The sequence below is a fragment of the Castor canadensis genome, chromosome 9 (assembly GCF_047511655.1).
Source record: "Castor canadensis chromosome 9, mCasCan1.hap1v2, whole genome shotgun sequence".
NCBI lineage: Eukaryota > Metazoa > Chordata > Mammalia > Rodentia > Castoridae > Castor > Castor canadensis.
In genome coordinates this window covers 151,763,839-151,790,737 of record NC_133394.1, presented here as the reverse complement: position 1 = coordinate 151,790,737, position 26,899 = coordinate 151,763,839, and the positions used below count along the sequence as shown (strand labels likewise).

Genomic DNA, 26,899 nt, shown 5'->3' with positions numbered 1-26,899 from the left:
TGAAACAGAAAGCAGGCATGAGGCCTCCACCATGGACCCTAGGGAGGCACAGTGGTAGGAACCTCAGGTCTACCCCACCCCGCCACTCAGTGTAAACCACCCACATCCACCCATCCATCCATCCACCCATCCATTCATCCATCCATCCTTCTACTCACTCATTCATTCATGGGATGATGGGGTGAGACTCTGATGCCAGCACTATTGCAGCTGCTGAGTCTCCACTGTGAATCTGAGTTCAAGGTCTCTGCCACAAATGAGAATCTGTCTGGATGGAGCTGAGGCAGGTGGGGAGGGGGTACAGGAGCAGAGGAGGCTGCCTGTGAAAGTGGCTGCTCCAGTGCACGATGACCCAGGGGCTCAGGGGCACATCTGAAGGACTGATGGAGACAGTAAGAGAGGACATAGCAGAAAATCAAGTTCTACAAAGGTGAGGAGGGGTACTACAGTGCACCACTGACCGGTGTCCCCTGAAAAGGTGTGTCCACAGCCTCATCCCCCACACCTGAAAATGCGATCATACATGGAAATAGGGTCTTTGATGTCATAGTTAAGGCCCTCGGAGAAACCATTCTGGACTTAAGTGGCCCTAAGTCCAGTGATGGTGTCCTCATAAGAAGAGGAGACAGAGACGCAGAAACATGGAGACATGGAGCGAGTAGGGGATGGATCTACAAGTTCCTCATACCCATGGGTTGTTGGCAACACCAGACGTGGGAAAAGGCAGAGCCGTGACCACCCCTGGACCTCAGGAAGGATGTGACCATGTGTACACCTGACTTGGACCCACACTATGAGCGCACAGGTTGGTGCTGTTCTCAGGCCTCCGTGCTGAACTTGGTTCAGCAGCCACAGGACACATATAGGGCTGTGATGGGCGCACCACACCTGGTTCACGTTTTTACAACATCCACTTGGCTGGGTGGACACTGGGCTCCACAGTAGCAGGTCATTTGGGAGGCATACGCCTCCCAGGCTGTACCCTCCAGCTTCAGCCTCTTCCATTCCTCACACAGGAAGCTGGGGTTCACTTTCACCAATGCAGACCATAGAATAACCTTCCTACACACACACACACACACACACTCTCCCTACAACCCTGAGAGACCGTCAACCTCCACAGGTAGCACCTTTGTCCCTTCTAGGACCGGCCTGTCCTCCCTGCCTCTGGTTTACATTGTGGTCACTGGCTAGCATGGTTCTCTCTGACATGTCCCTGGCTCATTCCTATCTCTCATTGTGCAGGACAGGAAGCCTCATGTTGTCAGGGGTGGGTGGGTTGGGGGCGCGGATTCCTTACCCCTGGGACCAGTCGGGGCTCTGCTACAAGGTCACAGCGACCCACCCACCATATTCCACTGCCTTTGGGACTGTCAGCCTGTTAGGACAGGGGCCACAATTGGAGCTCACTCCCTCCTTGTCCTCTTCCCTATGGTGTCCAGTGCCTGGTGCAGGCTGGGACTCTGCATGCTTGTTGAATGAGTGAAAAAATGAATGAATGAGGGCATGACACTGCGTACTGGTAGAGTAGGGAGCTGGGGGTGCACACTCAGCTTTGATAGCCTGATTCCTACTCCACATGTGATGGCAGGTGAGTTATTTTCTGCACTGCGCCTCAGTTTCCTTGGTTGTGAGATGGGGGAAATCGTGTTTGCTGCTCCCTCCTCACAATGCCAGGTTATCATGAGTTCGACAAGGCTGTCTTCACAGAGCTCTGCAAGGGAATTCTCCTTACGCTGTTATCATCCCTGCTTCCTAGATGGAGAAACTGAGGCACAGAGAGGGGAAGCAAGCTGCCCTGGTTACATGGCTGGTCAGGATGGAGTCAAGGTCAGGACCTGAGTCTAACTGCAGACCCAGCTCTTAGTCACACTTTGCAGGGCACATCAAGATGGGAGGGCAATTTCCCTGTGCCTGGAACTGGGAAGGAGGGTGGGACCAGCCCAGCCGAGGTGAGCAGTTTTCTGGGGGGGACTGTGTGGACGCTGTCCTGTGATGGCGACCCAAGCCCTGGCATATCAATAGGAGACTCTAAAGCACAAGAGTGTGGGTCAATAAGCAGCCAAAGCAGCTGCCTTTACAGGAGCAGACGATCATCAGATCTGCTCTTTTTCTCCAGGGAGAACTTAATGAGCTGCGCAGGGACATTAATTAGTATCCTCCAGCACAAAACCCTCCCTCCCTGGCAAACGGAGGGCCAAAGGAGACAGATGTGGTTCCATGAGACAGATTCCTCCAGCAGCTTCCATCCCTGCAATGGGGGCAAAGATGTGTTGTCCTCCCAGATGTCCCTTCTGGGTGTGGATTACAGCAGGGCAAACACCGGAATAGGCTGTGGGGTGGTTAGGGAACCTGAGGTCCACAGCAGTGCCCATAGAGGGTGTGTAAGATGGAAGAGCTTAGTGCTGGGGAAAAAGGCAGGGTGAAGGGGCTGGTGGAGTGGCTCGAGTGGTGGAGTGCCTGCCTAACAAGTGTGAGGTCCTGAGTTCAAACCCCAGTACCACTTAAAAAAGGGGGGGGGTACAAAATGATAAGGAAGTGTGCTTTCTGTGCGCTTCACACTGACCGAATAATCAGGAAATATCAGCCAATGGTAGTCAGCGTGTGAGTGAGCAGGTGTAATCACCAGCAGGAAATGCACAGAAACAAGGGGGCAAGGCAGCAGAGGCTCTAAGTGGTGGGGTTAGAAGAAATTCATTTTGTGTGTGTGTGTGTGTGTGTGTATGTGTGTGGTACTGGGGTTTGAACCTCGAGCCACTCCTCTAGTCTTTTGTGTGTGTGCAATGAGTTTTTTCAATGTAGGGTCTTGCAAATTATTTCTCTGGGCTGGTTTCGAACCATGATTCATTCTCCCAATCTCAGCCTCCTGAGTAGCTAAGATTATAGGCACGACCACTGGCACCTGGCTATTTTTTTTTTTAAACTTAAACTTCTTATTTTAGAATGGCTTCAGGTTTATAGGAAAGGTGCAAAGAAGGTACGGCATGCTTCCAAATCTGCACCCAGTTTCTCCTACTGCTGGCTCTTACGTTGCTGTGACACGATGGCTAGAACTAAGGCACCAATGCTGCACTTAGTGCTATCCAAATACCAAATGGCACTCACACGTCTCCAGTTTCCCTTTTCTGTCCCGGGACCCTGTCCAGGACACAATGTCACATGTAGTCATTGTGTCTCCTTGGGGTCGTCTTGACTGTGGCAGTTTCAGAGTTGCCTTGTTTTGATGGCCTTGACAGTGTGAGGACACTGGTCAGGCTTTTTGCAGGTGTCCCTCAGTAGAGTTTGTCCTGTGTGTTTCCCCTGGTTAGACCTGGGTTATTACAGGTCTTTGGGGACTACAGAAGGGGAACAGGTCCTCGTCCTATCCCATCCCATCAAGGCACACGCTGCCACCAGGACATGGTGTGGGTGATGATGCCCTGGCTGGCAGAGCAGTGTTGGTCAGGATCCACCACTGTGGATTTGCTCTTTTTCTCCTCCTTTCATCCCGCCCCCTTTGGAAGAAAGTCACGTGGGTGGAGGATCTCTGCCCTCCTCCCAGAGGGTACAGTAGTTACGTAAATTATCTGGAATTCCTCTGCCTGGGAAGTTTGTCTGTTCCCTCTATTATTTACTTGTTTAATCATTTATTTATGTCAATAGGAGCTCATGAATATTTATTTTACACTTTGAGTTGTAATTCAAAGCTACCTTGATATTTCATTGCTCAAAATGGCCAGCTCTGATCCTCAGGCGCTCTTAGCTAGCCAGTATCTCACTGGCACACTCCACTGTCTAATTCTAAACGGTCCACACTGCACACAGACCCCCATGGATAGCCACTCAGATATCCTATATGTGACTCATTCTACATCCACCCAACACTATGTTCCACCTGGAGGGTGGCAGGCCTGGTTCCAGCTGGGCCTTCCACCCAGGAAGGTCCAAATGCCCCTTGTTAAAGAGTTTTCCCAACATGTTCTTATAATCAACCAGTTATGGTGGCTCATGCCTGTAATCCCAGCTACTTGGGAGGCAGAGATTGGGAGGATAAAGGTTTGAGACCAGCCAGAGCAAAATGTTAGCAAGACCTCATTTCAACCAACAAACTGGGCATTGTGGTACATGCCTGAGGTCCCAGCTACTGGGAGGCATAGGTAGGAGAATCATGGTCCAAGTCTAGTCTGGGGCAAAAAAATGTGAGACCCTACCTGAGAAATAACTAAAGCAAAAAAGGGTTAAGGGTATGGCTTAAGCAGTAGAGCGCCTGCCTAGCCAGTGTGAGGCCTCGAGTTCAAACCCCACTGCTGCTATCCGTATATTCTTCAATGTAGCTGTTCCCCAGCTGGACAGGTGCATTGGGCTCCTTCTTTTTTGGGCATCTCGTACAGTCCTGTCGTGGCGCTGGCAGCCCAGCCGAGCCGATGGACACAGAACGAATGCACAAATAAGGGAACTCTGCCTCAACTCCTAAGGGGACGTGTGTTTGCTTTTCTTCAGGAGAACATCCCTATAAATATTCAAGTACCCTCCAGGGCAAAAGTCAGAAAAAGTCTCGTATGCTTACTCCTCCTCACTGCCCAAAGTTTCACACACCAGCGAAGGCTGTCTTGCTCGTTCACTCGCTCATTTCTTCCTCATGGCTGCTAAACCATCCAAGCAAGGATGCAGCTCCGCGCAGGGTTTGTGGAGCGGAGAAGAAGGTATGGAGCTCCACTTGCAGAGCAGGTGCAGGGCAAGGGTGACTTCTCAAAGGAGGGGACACCCACATAAGTCTTGAACAATGGATGGAAATTTGACTGGCAAGACCAGAGGAGGGCATTTCAGGCAGAGGGGACATGACAGCCAAGGGCACACAGCTGGGGGTCCCTGCCCTTCCTCACCCCTCCCACTCCAGCTCCTGCCCAGCTGGGCATATACTGTTCCCTGTGGTGGACATGCAGCAGGATCGAGACATCCCAGCCTGCTACTGGTGACTCAAAATCCAATCCTACATTTTCAAAATGGTGCGGGATCCCTGGGTGATAAAATTAACATACATTCCTCCAAATTTTCTGTGCATAAAATTCCAGTTTATCTCAACAAACTCAATGGGTCTCACTTTCTTTTGGTGATTCTGCTTTGCAAGTGGCCCCAGCAGGTATTTAGCCTGTTTTTATGACAGGAGAATCTTCCCCTTGCTACCTGTCTGTCAAACACTTTCTTCCTCACTGAGGCTTCCCTTCAAAAGCTGCCACCTCTAGGGAGCTCTTGATGGTATGGAGTCACCCATGCTTCCCGGTCCCTTCCAGCATCTCCTGCATCACTTCCTGGTCCTTTCCAGCATCTCCTGCATCCATGTGTTATAGCCCAGTGGTTCCTCTTGTCGTCTTTTCAGGGATGCCTCCCCATTGGCTGGCAGCCTGGCAGTGCCATGTCTTTGTCATTGTCATATTCCAACCCAGGTTACACAGCCAGCACTGGATAGGTGCTCTGGCCCAATAAATGAGTATTGGTGTCATTCACATGCTAAGAAAGGGCTCTGGACCAGGTTTCCTCTCCATTGCAGTCCATCTCTTCCCTGCCCTGTCCTGCCCAGGTAGACCCGGGACTGAGAGGAGAAAACACCTGGCCAGGGGCCTGGATTGGAGCTATTTTGGGCATCAGCATTGGAAGAGTGAACCAGGAAAGACGGGAGAGGAAAATGCTGACAAGGAAGAGATTATTGAAGAAAAAAAGCAGATCAATCAGCATGGCGCCTGGTGGAGGCGGGCAGACTGCTCTTCCATATTGGGAGTCACAGTCTATTTTAACTGGTGTATTTTTGCCACTTACTATTCTGGGGGAGACACATGGTACCTGTGCTGGGTTCTGGGGGGCCCGTGAGGCTTGGCTTTTCGAAATCAGAGGCAGTGTGCTAAAACATGCCACAGAAATATTTGACAGATTCACTCAACTGAACATGAATTTGAAACACGAGCCCTGGAGAAGGCTGGACAATCTGCAGGACCCCGTGCAGAGTCAGGGGCAGATACCGGCCAGGCAAGTCCCTTACTTTATTGAACTCTCAGTGAACCTTCTGGTAGCTGCAATTAATCCCATTTCTCAGATGGGAAGCTGAGGCCAGAGGCTGAGTACCAGGTGGGAGCTTGCACTGTCAGTCCAGCTCCAACCCAGGTCTTCTTTCCCTACCTGCTCACCTGTACCTGACTTGTATCACCCCGCAAACATCAGGCATTGCTACACCATGTCTGGAAAGCAACTAGCAAACACCAGGGGTCCTGATGCAACAGCCTTAGAAGATTCTAGAAAGGTCCCTCCTACCCACAAAGACTAGAAATGGCTTCTGGAAGCCTGCAAGGACTGTCAGAATTTTGGGATGGATTTCTGACCTTGTGAGCAGGGAGGTTGAGGTGTGAGAGGGGCTGCCTGTGCCTCCTTCCCTCTTGGCCTGTCCTCTCCTCTAACAGCATTCAGGGACTACCACATACAACTTCTGTGTATCAGCCCCCCTCCCCCAAGGTCCTTATCCCCTGGGGTCACAGAGCCTGAGCAGTCTGCGGGCACTGTGAGGGCCCAGGCTACCTGCAGTGGGGCAGAGGTGGCAGGGGGCTTCCAAAGAAGGTGGAGGCAGCTCACAAGCAGAGGGCCAGGGTCAGCTTCAGGCAGACAGAGGGTGCACTGGGTGGAATGTGAGCTGATCCTGTCCCTTTCTGCCAATCCTGACCCAGAGCCCTGCATGCTCTCCCCTGGCTCTCAGACTAAGCGGACATCCCTCCCTTGCCTCCACCCTGCCCAGCTGTATCCACAGGACTCCTGCTTGGCCCTATTAGTCAGAGGCACTTCTGTGACCACATCCTGCAGGAACATCCTGTAGTTCCACCTGCCTGATGAATGCACAGAAGTCCCCTCCCTGGTCCACGCTCCCTTCCCACTGCAAGGTTTTCAACCCATCTCCTCCAAAAGGTGGTGCCAACATCCCAGTCTGCTGCAGCAAAGCACCTCAAATCAGAGCTCTCAGCACTTGAAGTTTAAAAAAAAAAAAAGAAAACAAAACAGAATCCAGAATCCAGCCTCTTCCAGAGCCCTGGCTGCATAGATCTCAAACACTTCATCTGGGGTGTGGCTCATTTGCCTTTCACCTAGTTCAGGCCCCAAAGGTCCCCTACCCCGGGCTGTTGTCACTAGAGTCACCTGTCTACTGAGCCCCCTCCCCCATCTATTCCTGACCAGGTGGATGGGCCCAGCCCGGGATACAGGAAACTAACTTGGCTCTGACACCAGAGAGGCAGACAGTGGAGGCAACACACAGCAGTATCCACCCCCAGATCTTAAATTAGAACCTGCCCAGAGTCTCATACATGTTGGCGTGAGTCACAGTGAGCAGAGAATTCTGGCAGCACCTATTCTGTTCTCCACAGGTGCACCACTGTCATCCACAAACTCGGATGGGCTCTTGGAGCTGCAGGAAGGTATATCATCCTTACAGTAGTCATCTGTTTCAGCCACCCCGAGGACACACAGCCTGAACTGTGTGTGTCCTTGGGCTAGGACTAGTTAGGGACCACTGGGGTTGACCAGATGAGACTACGTCACCTGGCCTTGGGCAGAGGCAAAGGACTCAGGAGGGGAGGACAGGTACCAAGAGTGCCTCAGAGTTGGGGTGCAGTGGCTTAGATGGGGAGCAAGTGAAATGGGAAGCACAGAACACTACGAGCTGCTGGGGTGAGAGGTGCCATTGCTGAGGAGGGGACTCAAGCTGGGAAGGGCTGGTTTGAGAAAATGACCGTGAGGTCAGTCTGAGATGCTGGATACCTGAGGCCCACCCAGGTGGAGGGAGATACCCTCAGGGCTGGGCTCATAGAATGCTGGGCTGGAGGCTGGTGTTTGGGGGTCACACACACACACACACAGAGTATTTGCTGGGTTAAGCTGAGCTAATCACCTCTCTGTCACCTTATCTACCTGTTATTTTTTATGGTAAGACATTTGCAGTTTGAAATAGCTAAGACTGCAACTCTCACATGACCTGTGCCCTCCTAACCCAGCTCAGAGGCTGGGCCTGGCATTCCAGTGTCTAAACATCAATCCTCCATAGTCTCTGAAAACTTTCTCTTACATTATTTTTATGCAAATATTTTGCATAAAAAAGCACATTAAAAACAAAGATGAACTTGACCATGTTAACCTTGGGTGTCCAGCTCAGTAGCATGAAGCACAGCCAGTGCTGCGTGGCCACCACCACCCTCCATCCCCAGAACTTTCCATCACCCCAAACTACAACTCCAGACCTACTGAACACTCACTCCCCATCCCTGACTTTCCTCCACTGTGTCACTTGCTCTGCGGGTCCCCCACAAAGCCACGATGTTGGGAAACACGGTCTCCCGCTCGTTGCTAAACCCTAAGTTCCTGCCTGCAACATAGCCAGCACTCTGATGATATCTATGGGACATTCTTGGAATGTATTTAATTCTCATCCTTGGCAGACTTGTGACATATAAGGGAGGAGGTGTTCTGAAAGCTGATGAGGCCCTTCTAACCCCCACCCGAACCCCAAGACTCCTGCATCTCCTAGACTCTGCCAGTGGACGGTCTTCACATGAGAGCTGACAGGTGCAAGAGCAGAGAAGCCACGGTTCTCCTGCAGCCTCTGTGGGCAGGCCCAGGACTCTACTAGTGTCTCCAACACCACGAGGGCTGTGTAGACAGCTGAGAACAACTGTCAGTTTTCTGAGGTTCTGGTCCTCCTCCCATTGAGTAAGGAAGCCTTTGGGTCACCAAGGCTCTTCCCATGGCCTCCTGTGGAGCCAGGTCTGAGGATGGAGTGGGGTAGAACTACGTTACTAAGTGCTGACCTGTGTTCCCTTCTTCTGGACAGAACAATGGTACACCCAGATCCCACCCATTTCCCATTCAGAAACCTGTTTTTGCCTCACCCCTGGCCAAAGGTCTAGAGACTGCTCACCTCTGACCCACTGAGATCCAGGAGTGTGGCTAAGTCAGGTTTAGTGGCTCCTCTACCAACATGGGCACACCACGAGCCAAGGAGAGCTTCGCTCCCCCCACTCCATGTACAATTAATAAAATGGAAATACAAATTTAGGTAGGGCTCAGAAAGAAAGAGAGAGAGAGAGAGAGAGAGAGAGAGAGATCTTTTAACATTCACAACACGACTCCTACAAGTGTTTAGCTCCAATCCTGCAACATGCATTGAGACGTGAAGGAAAGACCCTGTCTGCCACCATGGTGTGCTCGCTCATGTATACATCTTAGAAATTCATCAGGGGCGGAGCAGAACCCTGGGAGGGTTGGGTGAGGGGTGCTGCCCTTCCATCCCACTTGCAGCCTCTCATTCTCAGCCTGGTGCCCCCTCCACCCGTCCTCTCCTAGCTGAGTGCCCATGAAGGAGAGAGGTCTGGAGAGTTGTGCCCACAGGCAGTCACCTTGGAGGATGAGGACAGGTGGGACACCACACATGGGAATCCTGTCCTCCATCTATGAGGTCAATACACATTCTTGGGGCAGGGCTGTGTGAAGTGTTGGGGCAGGGAAGACAGGACAGCATGAAGCCCCTCTCCCATGGGCTCACACCTGAGCTGACAGGTGGGACAATGTAAGGTACAACAGCTTCAGATAGGAATGTTGTGTGACCAACTGCGTGATGTGTCTCTATGACACACATATACACATATGATACATAAGGATACATGTGTGTGTTTACATGTATGACTATTTAGATAAGAATGTATGAACCAGGCCAGAGGACAAGACAATGCTATCAAGTTTTTCTTTCTTTGGAGTCTGTTCTTGGCTCTAGTCTTAGTTGCAACACATGGCCTAGCATGAGAGAAATACACAAAAAAATTTTGTGGAATGAATAATCACATTTCTGTCAATGGCTATTTTTAATGAAATTGTCAAATTTGTAGTCAATAAATAAATGTTTTTATGAAACAGCAATGGATCATGGCTCAAGGCCAACACCAGCAAAAGTTAGCAAGACCCTATTTCAAAAATGAGTCAGGCATGGCGGTTCATGGCTTTAAACCCAGCCACTCAAAAGGTGGAGGAAGGAGGGTCATAGTCTGAGGCCAGCCTGGGAAAAGCATGAGACCCTATCTGAACAATAACTAAAGCCAAGAAGGCCAGGGGCATGGCTCAATTGCTAGAGTGCCTGCCTAGCAAGTGTGCACCCTGAGTTCAAACCCCAGTAGTGCCAAAATAATTAAGGCTTACTTCTAGAAAATCTATTGCCAGTTACTAATACTGTAATCCAATTGTCTTTTCTTCCCTCGCTCCTCTGTTCCTCCCCACCCTTCCTTCCCTCATTCCTCCTCCTTCCCTCCATCCACTGAAATTGCAGGAGGGAGCAAAATAGAAAAAAGGACCCTCATGGGGACACGAGAGAGCAGGTTCTCAAGTCCTTAATCCATTACCTGCTCCCCACCAAGAGCCTCTCTCCTTCCGTCAACAACAGAGGGAATGTCCTGTCTCTTACCCTCTTATCACAAGAGAAAAAACCTCACTAAGTGCAGGGTGACCACACGAGGTCTCCCGGGACAAACTGGCCACTGATCCACACTATACATAGGAAAACCTTGAACCAGGAGGAAGAAATCTCTTTAAATGCATCCCCATGACTAAGGAAAGCGACCAGACCTCAGACGCCTCTGACGGCCTGATCGTCCCTGTCTCGGCCAGGGCCACACCCCTTTGCCTTGGCCTTTTTTCCTTCTAATTAAAACTTCTGCCTGAGAGTTTGTGCTCTACTCTCAGCTTTTATTTTTATCATCACTCGAACAAAAGTTCCTTCCAGTCTGATATCAAGCTGCACAACTTAGGCTCTGCAGACATCACCTCTAGCAACTCAGGTCCTTAACCCACCTCCTCACCCTGGGTCTCAGTGACCAGTGTCTCCCGGGTCATCTGCATGGGTTTGAACCCCCATTGATATGGGGGGCACTAGTGGATGGTAAACACAGCACACAGGAATCCTCCTCATCTCAGTCTCACAACAGGCAAGGTGGGAGACGTTCTTTTCTGCATCTCTTCCAGACACAGAAGCAGGACCTGCAGGGAGAAAAGACCTTCCCAGGACCACACAGCTGTGCTCCCTGTGTCTGCTCAGGCTGGCTCTGCCTGACGCTGACGGCCATTGTCCCTCCTCTGTGTTGAGACTTGACGTGGCAAGCATCCAACATAATTTAGTAAAACATCCACTCAAATGCAATGATGGGATTGATTTCCCGGACAGGGCTGGCTCAGTTTTAATTACTGGGCTGACAATTGCTGAAATGTCAAGGAACATCCCCAAGAACATCTGTAAATTGAACGGAGAGGCCAGCCTTTCTCCTTGGCCAGAGGCTGACTTGAAAATCACATGCCTGATCGATATTCACTAGAGAAGGCAAACATACTTCAGGACATAGGAAACTAATTCATCACCAATATTTTATAGTCTTGAGTTGTGAATAACCTCGTCCATAGCACTGTGAAATGGAGGGCCACTGTGGAGGGCCACTGTGGAGCGCCGGGCCAGCCTTCTCGTCCATAATTACTAACGATCTCTGCTCTTGGAGGGGCTTCCCACTAAGGCTCTGGAGAAAATATGGTTTAACTGTGTTTTGTTTGGCTGTCTGAAGACATCTTGCAGGCAATGCTAAAAAGCCTGTTTGCTTGGGCAGGGTTCGGGGGACAGCTAATTCTCTGGGGTGACTGTGTCTTGGAAGTTTCTTTTATCAGAATAGTTGCATTAACTACGTACGATTAGATCAGTGAACAATGTGTTCATGTATCTTCCCTAATTGAACAGTGGAAGGCGAGGGAACACAAAGCTCTGCCTTTGTGCTATGCTTTTCCAAAGGTGGCATGGCAGCCCCCTGGGTAAAGATGACAGCTTTTGGAAATGGCTGGCGGGGGGGGGGGTCCGCCTAAGATTTTCTCTTCAAATCTTTGTGATCAGAGACAAAGGCATCATTGCCACTGCTGGTCCAGTTGGTTACAGTGCTGCCCAAGCTCCACCTCGAAATCACTCTCATCACTGGCCCTGGAGGCATTGACTGAAGCCACAAAGCATTTACACAGAGGTCAAGGCCACGATTATCCATTTAGGGACTGTCCACGCTCTGGCCAGAGACTCCGAGGGATACAGATCTGAGCAGCCATTTCTGCAACTTCCTCTTTGTGGCTCAGGAAGCCAAACCTTGTGTGGAGAAGCCCTGTCACTGCCTGCCACTGAGTCACGGGCAGCGCTTGGAACCCTCGTGATTACACAGTTTGGTGGCAAATTCTCTCCCGATCATTCACGATGTGTCAGTCATCAGGCAGGAGGCTTCTCTACCTATTAAACAACACTCTGATCAGGCGGTTGCTGTTACTGTCCCCATCTAACAGATGAAACAAGTGAGTCCCTGCTACAGTGTGGATAAGTGTCCCCCAAGCCAGGTGTGAAAGGCTTGTCTCAAGCCTGTGGTGTTACTGGGATGTAGTGGAGCCTTTAGTGGGTGGGGCCTAGCAGGAGGGAGTTAGGTTGGGGGATGTGACCTTGAAGGGGATAGTGGGACCCTGGCCCCTTCCTTTCTCTTCTCTTTTTGCTTCTTGGCCACCATAAGGTCAACAGGCCATGTTCCCACCATGTGTTCTCACTATGATATACAGTACTGTCGTATCATAGGCCCAAAAAACTGAAACCAGTGAAACCATGAGCCACAACAAACTTTCCTCCTTGTAAGTTGACCACTTCAGGCATTTTGTCCCAGAATGGAAAGCTGGCTAATGCAGTCCCAGAGAGGGCAACACCCACTCCAGCCACACGGGCAGCGGGCAGCGGATGAGCTGGAGCCAGGATATAAGCCAGGCAGCCGACACTCACTCCCACGCTGTGGAGCTGGAGAAGGATGCAGGCTGCTCCCTCCTGCCCTTCATGTGCCATGGAACCAACCTTAACTAGTTGGTGGGCTAGGGAGGGAGTGAGGAGCAGCCTAGTGTCCTAGTTTCACTGGGCACAATCCATGCAGTGAGCAGAGAAGCACAGAAATGGGCAATTGTGGACTGGGAGGAGAATTCAGTGTCCAGCAATGAGGGGAGCAGGGGAGAAGCCCGCCTGGTCCAAGGGCCTGGGAGAGATCTCAGAGACAGTGGGACGAGCAGGTGACTGTCCAGCAAGGAGGGCACAAGGAGGCCATGGAGATGGGGAGGAGAGGACCACAGGAGCTGAGGACAGGGCAAGGGGCAGGAACCTGCTGGGTGGGGCTGTAGGGAGTTGGGAAGACCCCAGGATCCTGCTGTGGGACTGAGGCAAGCAATGAATCACAGCAACCTGCTCCCTTCCCTAAGGCTGAGAAGGAGTGGGCAGAGAAGATGGGGACCAGTGAGGACAGTGACATGGGCCAGAGGGAGCAGGACAGGGCAGAGCCTCGAGGGAGGATAGAAAGCACCAGTGACAGGCAGGGGTGGGTGTTGCTATGCCCAGGTACCACTGGTTGTCCAAAGTGGGGGTAGGTGTCTCTGGGCACCATTAATTGCCAGTGGTGGGGTATTGGTGGCTTTGTAGGCCGAGAGTTGGTGCCATTTTCCAACTCTTCATTCTACCCTCTAGCCACGTGTCATCTGCCAGCAGCTCATCCTGTGACTTCTACTGCTGGGTAGCAGAGTGGCCCTGGGGTCTGGCCTGGGACTGACTCCAGAGACTTGCTCTTAAGCAGTGGTGAATGGAACAAATGCTCAGCCATAATGGGGAGACAAGCGGTCTGTTCTTCAATCTCTTCTCATCCTTCCTACAGCAAATGAATGATGATTTAATTAAGGCTCTGTGGGAGGAGAATTCCCCAAGGTTCTCCCAACTGTGTGGAGACCAACGTGAGCTGAGGTCTGGTTAATAGGAGAAGCTCAGTGTGGACACAGTGTCCTGTGCCCAGAGCACTCACAGGGGAGGCCTGGCCATGCCCCTCCCACAGGCACAAGTTGAAAGGCAAGGTAGGATGGGGTGGGGAGCGATGGTGTGTGTGGGGGGGGCAGGTCCAGCCTCCTTCTGTCACTCAGGGACACCTTGAACTGGGACTGGGCCCTAGCTGCCGAGCCTTGCAGCTGGCAGAGGGCCAGCCAAACCACAGGCCTTCAGATGCTGGGGTCATCACCAGTGCCCCTTGATCCTCAGGGACTCGAGGCTTCCTGCCTCTCCAGCTGCGTGATTTTCTTTACCACAAGCTCACCGCTGCAAGGGGCAGAGGAAAGGGCTTTGTGGCCTGCACCAAATTCTGGCCAGGCCCCCACATCATGTGACCTGGAGTCTGTTTGGTGACCCTTGGGAGCCCCAACCCCACCCTCTGAGAATGATAGGGACCCCTCCATCATGCTTGCTCCCCTCTTCAGGCTGGGTTGGGACAGGAGGAGGAGGCCCTGCAGCCTGGCGAGGAGTTGGTACCTTCCAGCTGCTCTGGGACACCTGTCCCTCGGGAGCAAGTCGGGGGGGAGGGGCTGCGCTCAGGGCAGGGCGGCGTGTTTCTGTTATTCTCGACAGAAAGCCAGTTAAGTTACACCCTGTCCCTGATTGTGCTGAAAAACTCAGGCTCATTGTGACTTCCTGCAGATGTGTTGACATGTGGAACTCAAGCCCAGAAGCTGCACTGACAGTCAGGGTGACACTGATGACAAGGTAACTGCAGTGTCTACCCTGTGGACTCACTTCTTATTACCCCCAATTGCTTCACCTATGGCCACTCTTGACCCTCTTGACAGGCAGCACTCTCATTATCCCCACTTTCCAGAGAGGGTGGTTACTTCTCCCAGGGCGCCCAGCTGTCATGAGGCTGAGCTGGTGACTGGGATACCCAGGGGGCAGCACTCCAAGCCTTCAGCTGGGGCTCAGCCTGTGCTGCCTGTGTTTGGTCTGATTTGTTGATTGTTTCTGTGTAAGATTTTGCTCAACAAAAGGGCTTTGCTGTTTAGGAGAATGTTTTCACCTTACAACCACACACACAAATGCAGGAAGGAGCATGACAAGTGGGTATCGGGAGGACCTACAAAATGTTCTTCTGCTCAGTTACCATGTACTGCCCCTGGGCTGGGCAGTTGTTCACAGACAGGCTCTGGAATTCATTCCTCACAGTCACCAGCAGACGGTCTCAGAGCTGCTAGGCCAGATCTGTGTACCCATCTTACCCCAGCTGATGACTGGCTATCTGCCAGCCACCCCCTCCTGGGGTCTTCAGGTAGTAGTAAGCAGGAGAGGGATGGACTAGAGTCCTCAAGAATGACCTTTTGGCCAAGGTGACCAACCTGACTGCCTACACAGGTCAGAGAAAAGAACTTAAGTGCTGGAGAAGAGACCCTGTCTATGGCCCCGGCCCTGCCCTTGAACTCACAGAGCCCTGGGCCCAGGCTTTAGTGACTGCTCCAAAGTGGGCAGAGAACGCCTGTGCTACCTCCCAGGCCTGCCTGTGGGAGCAATGCATGTCCAGAGTTGTCTACAGTGACCACACCTACCTGCGACTGACACTGTGCCACCAGTCTCACTGTCAGACCAGTCCCCTACCCCAGAAGTGACCTTCTCCAGGGGATTGGTATTGGTAAGTACCCTTCACACACACACATCACACACACATGCTGTGAATCCCAGAGGAAAAGCAATTGCTGGAAGATGAGGCAGAGCTGGTGCGTGTGTGTGGCGGTGGGGTGGGGGGAGGCATGGGCAACAGTGAGCAAGCCTGACTCTCCCATCTTCAACATGAAGAAGCTGAGTGCCAAAGACGCCATGCAGCCAGTGAGAGGCGAGTCAGAACTCAAGTTCAACGGTCTTGAACTTGAGAGCTAAAAGTATTGCTCAGAATGCCCTCCACTTCTCCCACATGGTCAACTCCGGTACAACCTTCAACAGCCTACTCAATGTCCCCTCCTCTATGGGACACCCCTTGCTTCCTGCTTGTGCCCAGTCCTCCATCATGGGTCCATAGCAGATACATGGATGGACGAGTAGGTGCACAGATAGATAAAACAACCAATGGGTCCGTGAATCAATGACAGGTGATGGGTGGTGAGTGGCTTTATGAATGGAAGGAAGGAAGGAAGAAGGATGGGTGGAAGAATACAAGATTTGTCCAAATATCCAGAATTTCGCTGCAGCCTTATCCTCAGTAGTTGACTGTCCCAGCAACAGAAGGTCCTGTTTTGGCCATGAGAGAGGCTCCGGGACTTATAGCTGCATACCCAGAAGCAGCCCCGGGGAGCCTGGAACAAAACACATCACCATGGAGCTCTCTTGCCAGAAATCACCTCCAAAATGCACAGCAATGGGACATAATTTCCACATGGCTAGCTTTAAAACCAAGCAATTAAATGGTTTTACAGTCAGTTTTTAAAACCAGCTCTTTAAGTTATGAGTATAAAGCATGTCTCTGTAATAGCCAACTTGTTCTGTTTTGTGATTTCTAGGGCAATGGGTTTTATAATTGGGCAGCAAAACTCATCCAGTCAGGGCTGAGGCCACTTTTTGGAGCTCCTTTTTTGATCTGGTGTGACCCACTCCGCCCCAGAGACCAGGGCTCTGTAGGAACTGGTCTGTGTGGGCTCCTGGGGAGGAGCGTACCTGCAGGGTGTCTGATAAGGACAGACTCATGGCAGCCCAGCAAGGACGGAGGGAGCCTGAAGCGAGGGCTGTGTGGAGGAGGCACCCGAGGGGGCATCACTCGGTCTGGAGGGGAGGGCCCTAGAAGCTTCCAGATAAAGATGCTTCTTTACCCTGGTGTGTAATCATGGGGCAATGTGTTGTGACTCCAGCCATGGTGAACTGGGGAGCCGTTGGCAGGCTCAAAGCCAATCAGGAAATCCGCCCTCAGAGGCTGGCGCCAGGAGGAAGCAGGGCTGCCAGCAGACATTGGACACCCGGTTACATTAAAATTTCCAATAGATGAGTAAATGTGCTGTATAATTATGTCCCAACCATTGCATAATCTTAATATAAGCATGCAATATTTGAGAAAAAGATAATTTGTGCTTATGTGAAATTTGAATTTAACTCTGTGGTTTTTTACACTATTTTTAGTTGCATCTGGCAGCCTCCTGTTGGACATGAACACCTGAAGGGGGTTCAGAGCCTGCTGCTCACCTGTGGCCAGCAAGAGGCCAGCACTGGCTCCTCATTGCCCGCAGTAGAGGGCAGGACCCATGGCAGAGAAGAATTTGGGTCTGTGGGGGCACAAAGGGACAGAGGAGAGGGAGGGCTCTGGGTAGGCGTCATGGAAGGATGAAGGAGTCAGTAGGGGAAGGAGGCTCTGAGAGACCAAGGTGTGGCATAGGGACCATCATACCACAGGAGTGGGCAGCAGGGCAGGGTGTGTGTCACCACCTCCCTCTCAGGAGCAACAGGGCTGCTGCCCACCTGATCAGAGACATATTGGACGGCATCATCTGGTAGAAGAAGCCCCCTGGGTGCACGCCTGGAGAATGGTGTGTGCCCCTTCATACCAGGAGAAAGGTGTCCCTTCCTGCTCCAGGGCACATAGCTTGCAAGGTGGGCTTCAGCACCAGGTGTCTACAACTAAGGGCCCTTGTGCAGCGCACAACCTGCCCAGTGGTGTGGAAGGTCCTGTCTGTAAGCTTAAGCTTAAGACGGATGGGTCCTTGTCTCTACTCCATGTTGTGTCCCCAGAACCAAAGCAGTGCCAGGCTAAACTTTGATAATTCGTGAACTTGGGGAGGATCAGATGGTAGATGGTGGGTAGTGGGTGGGGTTGGGTAGATATGCCAGATGGGGTGGATGATGGATGGATAGATGGCAGGATGAATGCATGGGGGTGAGTAGATGAATGGGAGGCAGATAGATGAATGGTGGGTGGGTGGATGGATGGTGGATGAATGGATGGACGGTGGTTGGACAGATGGAAGGTAGATGGATGAGTGGGTAGATGGTAGATGGGCAGGTGGATGAAGTGCAAGCTTCAGGCCAGCAGGGGCTAGGCTGGCAGCCAGTCTCCCTCCTATCTGAGCAGCAGCTGGCAATGGCAGTCCATGGAAGCACGAGGGATCAGAGAGCTGGGGTGTTTGGTGCTGGAGAAACTCCCAGTGTTTCTGGGTCAAACCAGCCAGATGTGTATGCTCTGTGGTCTCTAAATGGCTCTTTCCTTCTCCAAGGCTGACCTCAGACCTATCCTCACATGGAGGACAGCGTCCCTTAGTTGCTGGACATGACTGGTGTCTTACCCCCAGCAAGGGACTAATAGCCCCTAAGTGGGTGGCTTTTTGAGCCTGGCTTATCTCAGTCAACATAGACAGATCTTCAGTTCTATCCATTTTTCTTCAAATGATAGAATTCACTCTTCTACATGGCTGAGTAATAGTCCATGACATATACATACATACATATGTATAAATGTATACACGTACATATTTTCTTTTAGCTATTCATCAGTTGTTGGGCATTTGTTTGTTTTTGCTTCGGGCTTTTTTCTTTTTTTTTTTTTTTTTTTTGAGGCAGGGTCTTTCTATGTGGCCTGGAACTCATGCTTCTACTACCTCAGCCTCCTGAGTGATAGGATCACAGTCGTGCACCACCACTGAGCCCAGAGCAGGCTCGGTAAGCTTGTTCTGGAAGAAGCAGAGGGAAGAAGCCTGTGGGACACAAGTCCTCTGCTCCAACTTCGAAACTCTGCCACCACAGCTCAAAGGCAGCCGTAGGTCACGAGGGAACAGAGACATGGCCACGTCACTTACAGACACAGGACAAATTTCACATCAGCTCCACGTGTTACAGGGGTTATTAATCTTTTCACTTTTTCCTATCATTTAAAAATAATAAAGCATTTTAAGGCTATAGCCACAGGGAAACACAGCCTGATCTGTTGGACAGTGAGCAAAACCACGTGTGTCCCCTGCCCCAAGGCCACCTCCAGTGGGACCGGAGGGTGGGTGGAGTGCTGGGTGGTTCCTCAGACCCACTGTTCACAGGACGAGCAACCTCACCACGAATGATGGCAAAGTGGAGAACTTCCCTCTGCAGCTTCCCACTGTGCGTGGGGCCAGCTGATTCCCCCAGGGGCCTGAGGGTAGAGGAACTGGATGTGCAGGCAGGGCCTGAGGCTGCCCTCACTCCTCTCAGCTGGGACTTAAGCTTGGCCCCTCTGGTCCTATGGCCCAGGTTCTCTGGATTTTATTGACTCCCAAGCTGCCAGGTTCATCCACACACAATGGGACTGCAGGAAGCTCCATGTGAGGTGCTCAGGCCCTGGTTTTTCTGTTTTACTTACTTTTCTTTTAGCAGTACTTGGGCTTGACCTCAGGGCCTCATGCTTGCTAGGCAGGTGCTCTGCCACTTGAGCCACACCCCCAGTCCTATTTGCTTTAGTTATATTTTAGATAGGGTCTCGTTCTTCTGCCTCTGACCACCCTTGGACCTTGATCCTGCTAATTCTACTTCCTGAGTATCTGGGATTACTGCTATGTACCACCATGTCTGGCCCTGGTTTCTGTTGTTAGATGTTAGTGGTCCTTTGAAAAGTGTCATGCACCTCTGTGTGCCTTTGTTTTTCACAGCTCCAGTTGCTGCTAGTGATCTGTCACTTCCTACACATGGGCTTCGTCCCCCACGCTGTGTGTCCACTGCCTTATTCACTTCTACAGAGCCAGACAGATGGCTCCCTCCTCCTCTCTCTCATCCATGTATGCACATGTGTGCGTGTGGGACTGGCTAGAAATTGTCATGTACCACCAGTAACTCAAAGACCAAATGAAACAGCACTTCTGGAAGGACCAGTGTCCAGCTGTGCACTTCATGGGGGTCACTGGCTGCTCACCCTCCTCTCACCCCCTACAAGGTCAGGGGATACCCTCTGCCCACCCCAGTTCCCAGGGCTCCCCCACCACAGCACTGACCAAGTTGAGTTGCATGCCCTTCACCTGTCAACTCTTTTGCTAGACATCACCCGGGCTGTTGTGGTTCCAAGCCCTTTGAGACGTGGATGGGAGACTGCTGCCCAGGAAAGTGAGCACCGAGTGTTCGCCCGCTGCTTTGCCTTCATTTTGAAGGCACCCAAGGACCCCCCACCCTATGGGTGGGGACGAGAGTAGGTGTGCTCTCCACGCCCTGGCCAGCCACACCTCTGCCCCACTAACACATCATGCTGGACCATGGGAGGACCTCATTTCCCGATGCCACCTGAGGGACTGTGGGATGGGTGAAGACCTGGAAATGAATTGCAAAGTCACAATGGAGGACCGTGCACCCTTCTCCCCTGGGTGAGAAACCAAGCTCTGGACCACAGTCCCACACCACAGGCCCTCACTGGCATCTTCATTTAACTGGTGCCCCAGGGTGATGAGGATGGACATGACCCCTAAAGACCCTTCTCCCACAGCTTCCCAGATGCTGTGAGCTGCACACAGCACCTTCTACAGTAATTAGAGTGGGATGGCTACCATCAGGACTCACTGTGCTGCCCGCCTGGCACCACTGCCAAGTGATGAGGGACAGGGTCTGCCAGGCTGAGCCAGCTGAAAGCAAAGTGCCAAGTGCAGGCACAGAGCATTGGTGTGTAGAGTAAGCCAGAGTCTGGCAGATTGGGCTGGCGGGTGAGGACGGTAGCCCAGGGTGCACAAGAGACATGGTCACCATGAGGGTGAGCAGCAGAGCCCCTGTCCTGGGTTCAGCCCACTCATCTCCCACAGTCTGTTCTGAGTCCCCAACAGGGTGATTCGACCAGATGCTATTCTGCTCTCAGGAGCCCTCGCCTTGACCCTGACCCTTCTTCTCTGGTTATTTACATGCCAGGGTGAGGGCCAAGGACACGGTTTCTGCCCTTCAGGAAGCCACAGACTGGAAAAGAGAAAGGCCAAGAGGGAAGAAGAGCGTCTAAGCTGGCAGGGAGGAAAAGGAAGGCTTCCTGGAGGAGGTGACCACCACACTGAAGACTAAGACCTTCCCAAGGAGCAGGGAGGGTGGGGGCGGGCAAGGGCCTGACAGCTGTGGCCTGCAGGAAGGGCACAGTGCATGGCAGACAGTTCTCCAGAGGCCTCAAACAGACCCAGTCTCCTACTTTCTTGTTTATCATTCTTAAGAGCAAATGCAGAAAATGCTCAAATGCCTCATCCTGAAATAGAGGACCAACCAGTACAGCCGGGCTCAGTCCCAGCCAGTCCTGAATGGGAGTGGTACCTTTTACCCAGTGCTGGCTTCCTGGGGCTGTAGTTCAGCGAGGTCCCGGCTGCCTCTGTCTGTAGTGACCTGCTCTGGGGAAAGGTTAAGAGGGACTCAGACAAGTCGGTAACCAGTGCACAGCAGTGGGGAGACACTGTTCCCAGGCCGATTATTACAAGTGATAAAAATGTAGACGACGGTGCTGGTTATTAAAAGAAAACACACAGCCTCTTCAACCTCCAATTCAAAACAGAAAAGGCACTTTCCTACTCTCAAAGCAGGAGGGGCTGCTTTTTCTGGGAAAGGCCATCAGCTTTGTCAAGCGCACGACTTCTTGCCTGGAGACTGCATTTGGGAACCACGGGTGTGGAGGTCTTGGGGAGGGTGTGAAAGGGGCGGAGCCAGTGGAGTCTGAGCAGAGCTGGACAGGGCAGGGCAGGGCAGGGTCACGATCAGATCTGGTCTTGGAGCAGGCATGGAAGCTCCTGCCTCAGAGCCCAGTTGCCTGAAGTGTCCTTGTCCATCCAGGACACTTCACATCCAGGAGTGGGCTCTCACAATCCCTCCCTGGTGGTGGCTCTTACCCCAAAGTTCCAACTGTGGCTGAGAGGCCTCAGTTGTCCAGGCCTGAACCACAGCCTCCCAAAGGCCAGTCCTGGAATCCTCTTCAAGCAGGGGGCTCTTCTGTTCCCCTCCCATCCCGGATGGAAGCGGTAGCAGGGTTCTCAAAGAAGCCCCTGGAAGCAGAAATGACTTTACCGCCCAGTGCCTCAGTTTCCCCAGTGTAAGGACAGCTGGAGGAAGACTGCCTGGCCTCTATGGGCATGTGGCGGAGACATGGCAGCTGCTCAGGGCTCCCTGGTCTCCCAGTCTCTTGGCTTCATGTTTTGTCTTTATGCCCAGAATCCCTGCGAGCTCTGCCTTCCTTGACGCCACTGCCAGATGGCGCCACTGGATGACTGTGACTTGAGGAAAGGATAAACAATTCACTTGTCAGGTGCACTGCGATGGCCATGATGAAGTCACGTTAAGTTCTCCCCAAGTGAGGGTAGAGCGTGGCCCATCCTGCCCAGCCCAAGGCAGAATGCGGCACAGAGCAGATGCTCCATCGGTACTGACGGAGAGAATACTTCAACCAGAGCAGGGGTCACCAGCTGCATGTCAGCCACCCTGGGACAAGTGAGCCTGTGGCTCCCATTGGGAATGGGAGCTGGCAAGTCCACGGGTGAGTCTCACAATGACACCGGAGCCAGTGTCGGGCCTCGGGAGTGGAGCAGCACTGTCAGGCATAGCTGGGGCATCTCTGCTGCAATGGGTGGGTTTCTGCCCTGGCTGGCAGACCCCTCAACTACACCTCTTCCAAAGACCCCAGAGTCCACTTTCCCTGTCTTCATCCCCACCCTGTTCAATGGGATTTCTGGGTGACAGTTACCCACCTGGCCAGGTGCTGCCCAAGCCAGGGGTTCTCCACAAAAAAAAAAAATTGAGAGAAATGGCCCCAGATACACATGGCTGGAGGTGTGGGTCTCTCACCCACCCCTCAGTGTGTCCCCACACCCGATGGAGCCCTGTTGTGTGTGGACTTGCACTCTTCTGTAGAAACATGAGGACCGTGCTTGTGTTGGGTACTGAAGACACTGCATGAAGTGCCATGGGAAAGGCTTGGGCAGGGTTGGCAGGAAGACATTTCCATGTCAGGAAAGCAGGGCTGAGGGGGACCTTAGTGCTACCAGTGTCTCTTCCCAGCTCGCTTCTCCACACCCCTCCACAGCCTGCCTGAGCCGTGCACACGTCCATGCACCCTCCCACCATTTCCACACATGGAGTCTGGGCCTTGGTGGCACATGACCACAGCAGGGAGGAGAGAGGTGATGGCCTCCTGAGTGGCTCCAAGAGACCTTGGCTTTGCTGCAAGGTGGACCTGACCTGTAGAGGCCCCTCCTGCTCAGAAGCAGGCACCTCTCTGAGGGTGTGGACACCATGTCCACCGCCACCTTGGGGAAGGGTCCCCCAGCACTTCCCCCGAACCACAACAGAGCCCAGTGATCCCCACGGCCTTCTTTGGGGTGATAATGTTGAACTCACCTGAGCCTTGTGCCCCTGGGGATCATCAATGGCCCAATGCCCACCTGTATGCTCCAGAGCCAGCTCTCCCTGGCTGGAGACTACTGGCCACACATCCTTGTCCACCTGGATCAAGGCCATGCCCCGCCTCTGAGTCCTGCTCTGCCTCACAGATAGGTGGTTCTCTGAACCATCACCCCCACTGGCCAATCTAGACCTTGGTTACTTACTTGACCACGCTTTAGTTAGGGCTTCTGCTGCACAGGTTATGCCAACACTGGGACACAGAGCTACCTGTCGCAAAGGCCCCTCCAGGAGGTGACTGACCACACCACAGTGTGTGGACTCTGTTCCCCTGTCCTCTGCAGTTCTAGCTGTGTGTCTCCTCCCCATAAAGAAAACCCCTGCCTGCCTGACGCCGGTGCCTCTAATAGGTCTGACAGTCAAAGCTTGTCCTATTGCACTAGGTCCTCCCCTCTAGCAACAGCCCCTCCCCTATTGCAACAGCCCCTCCCCCGTGGCACTAGCCCCTCCCCCCTTCACAACAGCTCCCCTCCCATTACAATAATCTTTTCACACAAAGGGGAGCCTCGAGCTTGGGTTTATTTTTCTCTGAAAGAGGAAGCCAGCAGTCCCCAGCCTCAGTGAGGTAACTCTCTCACCATTCCACAGCAGAGTCTGGCATGGCTCCCTGTGTTTTCCTGCTTATTTTTTTTCTAGAGTCAAAGAACTGAGCCCTAACTCTTGCAAGTCCCCAGGGCTCTTGGGAGAGCCTCCCCACCTGACTTGGCAGTCTCCTTGGTCTCTGCCAAAGGGGCCTTCTCAGGCTTTCCCAAGACTCTGTTCCCACAGGACTGGGTGACACCACGCAAGACCCTCGAGTAGTGTGGGCACGTGGCAGGTGCTCTGCAAATGTTAGCAGAGGCCTCGATGCCTCTAGGGAGAGACCCCCATCCCCACCCAGCCATGAGGTGCGGAAGCCAGCACGTCTGAACTGCTTCCCAAAGAACGCAGACTCCCCCTGGAACAGCCTTTCAAAATTACATTAAAAGAAATTAACGAGCTTGCTGAGGGGGGTGGCACTGGGTTTCAGCACAAAAAGACAATGGGTTTTTTTCACAAAAAGGAACACTCTCTTCCAGCCCAGTTTAACTCATAATTGGGTATCTTTTTGAGCTTGCTAATTAAATGGCATTTTTTTTCCTGAGTCAAAGAACTGAGTTTTGGCACCCAAGGGCACTTTGCAGACAGAATCTGACACGCAGGTCTAGCGAATCCCTATAAAAAGCAACGTGAGTCAAAAGAGTGCTGTCTGCGCTCCATCCAGAAGTGCAGCTCTGTGCAGAGGAGCCGGTGGCACCTGCAGACCACACGTCTCCCACGCCCGCTCACCAAGCAGCCACTGTGCGCCTCTCCCCAGAACGCTCGTCCCCATCTCTGATCGTCCTCTGTGGCAGACGTCCGTGCAAGGCTCACCATCCATTCTTTAATTCCTTATTTCTGCCTAATCCTATGTGGGATTGTCTTATGTCTTCTGATAGCAGCAGACACCAGACCAAGAGATGCGACGTGCTGCTGAGTCAAATTTGTGAGGAGGAACATGCATGCTGCCTCACACCAATTAAAACCCTTGTTTGTGCAGGGATGTAGCCTTAACGAGTCACTGCCGGCGGCTCCTGCCTCAGGAATTCAGGATGAGGAGAGATGGTGGCAGCTGCAAGGCATTTCCACTCTTCCAGGGAAAGGCAAGTGCCAGAGCCTGAAGTCTACCCAGGGCAGAGACTGTGCCGAGCTCGTTCACTTAGAACAGCTATTGCACAGTGCCTGGCTCTTGGTTAGTGCTCCATAAACATTCTGGGGGGACATCAGCAGTAGAGTCAAACAGAACCTCTGCCCCACTCCTGTAGAATAATGAAGTCATCGAATCCTGGCCGCAAATATGGACTGGATGCACAGCAGCTGCCAGGCGCTGTGCCGAGGGCACAAGAAGAAATGCACGTTTGCTCTTTGCTCGTTTCCCAAAGCAGAGCCCCTAAGTCCCCTGAGCTCCCCAAAGTGATAAAGGAGACTTTGGTATGCCAGGGAGGGGACTGGTGGCTGGGCCTCTAGAAAGCTCAAGTTGAAAGCTGGTTTCCAGAAAGACCAAAGTGGTTTGGGAGGGTTGGGACTTTTAGCTCCACGCCAACCTCAGACGAGAGGAGAGGGGCTAGAGATGGACTCCTTCAGAGCAGTCAGCTATTAAATGACCGGTACTATGCAATGGGGTTTCCATGAAACCCCTAGGCCACGGGATGCCTAGAGCTTCTGGGTTGGAAAACATATGGGAGGGGTGTTATGCCGAACCCTTGCATCTCTTCCACTAAGCTATCCCTGAATTGTGTCCTTTACAATAAACTAGGAGAGTGAAGAGTTCTCCTGATCTCTGGGCAAAAGTAGTGGATCTAGAAATTGATCCCAAAGAAAAGGAGGGAGGGAGGAAGGAAAGGAGAAACCTAAAGTCATAGACCCAGCAGGCCATCCCAGGCAGGATGTTTCCTGAGGTCCCATCCTGCTGATCTTTAATTACATGGTGACCCTGGAGGTAGCAACAGAGCCTGGTGGGGAGAGAAGGGCAACCTGGGGCTTCGAGTCAAGTGAGAAGTCAGCCTCACGGCCTGCAGGTCGGTGTGTGCAGCCCTAAGAGAAGGAGAGACCTCTACTCCTGCTCCTGTCTACGTCCCCCCATGACCATGTGAGATGTGGCAGTCAGTGAGTTCTGAGGATGGCAGACCCAAGACAGATGTTGGCTCTCTTTCCCACAGGGACCCTGAGGCTTGAGGCACACAGCTGGCAGTGTCTTTGCCAGATCTTCACAAACTATCATCTTCCTGTACCCCTGTCTCCCTTCCCCAGAGACTGGGGACTTTCATTTTGGAATCACCAGATCTCAGCTCAGGTCCTAGCAGCCAGGCAGCAGGAGAGATGCTGGATGGATGAAGCAGCAAAAAATGGCCCCGGAGTGGAGGGCATCAGGATAGCTTCTATGAATGCCCTCTTGGCCTCCACTCGCCATAACAGGAGTGCTTTGGTAATGGTTTGAGAGATGTCTTCTCCAGCAGAGGCTCCCAAGAGGGACCGAGGTACTGCTGGAGTTGACAAGTCAAGCCATAATGACAATATTATTCATTTAAAATTGGGTAATTTCTGTAAAATAAGTTATAACTGCTCCATGCACTTCTCCTGTGCTAACTGGCAAGTGGTACCCCTGCTTGTAACTGCCAACATCTGCTCTGGCTTTTCACTGCCCACCTGGGGCCGTTCCCACTGCACAGGTGCAGCCATCACTTGGCTGGGCCTGGAGCAGTGTCTGTATCATTTACAGCCAGGATGTCTTTAGGGGGCCACTGAGGCTTGACCAGGTGTGAGGCTGGCAGGACCACTGTGCAGAGCAAAAAGGGTTGAAAGAGGAAAAAAGGTGCCAGGAGGAGTCCAGAACATCCAGGTCCCTTATAGCCTTCCCTGGACAAACAGTCCATTTACTGTGGCTTCCATGGGTGTTTTGTCCTTTGCTTCTAGGCACCTGAGACAGGCCATATTTTCTAGCAACGAATGTAGCATCTCCTACCCCACCTGCTCGTCTGCAGTGTGACCTGGCTGCTCCCCAATCCATGGGTGAGCCTATATGCACTCCCTGCTCTGGGGTGGTCTTAGTAACTTCCTTGGTAGGAAGGGATGTCCTGGGATTTTCAGGCTCCATCAGGAGTGCTTTCC

At 52.4% G+C, this 26,899-nt stretch overlaps 1 protein-coding gene across 5 annotated transcripts in view; it reads right to left on the bottom strand.

Moving 5' to 3' along the window:
- Sorcs2 (sortilin related VPS10 domain containing receptor 2) overlaps window positions 1-26,899 on the bottom strand; it is a 417,324-nt gene that overhangs the window by 80,977 nt on the left and 309,448 nt on the right. The window lies entirely within an intron of this gene.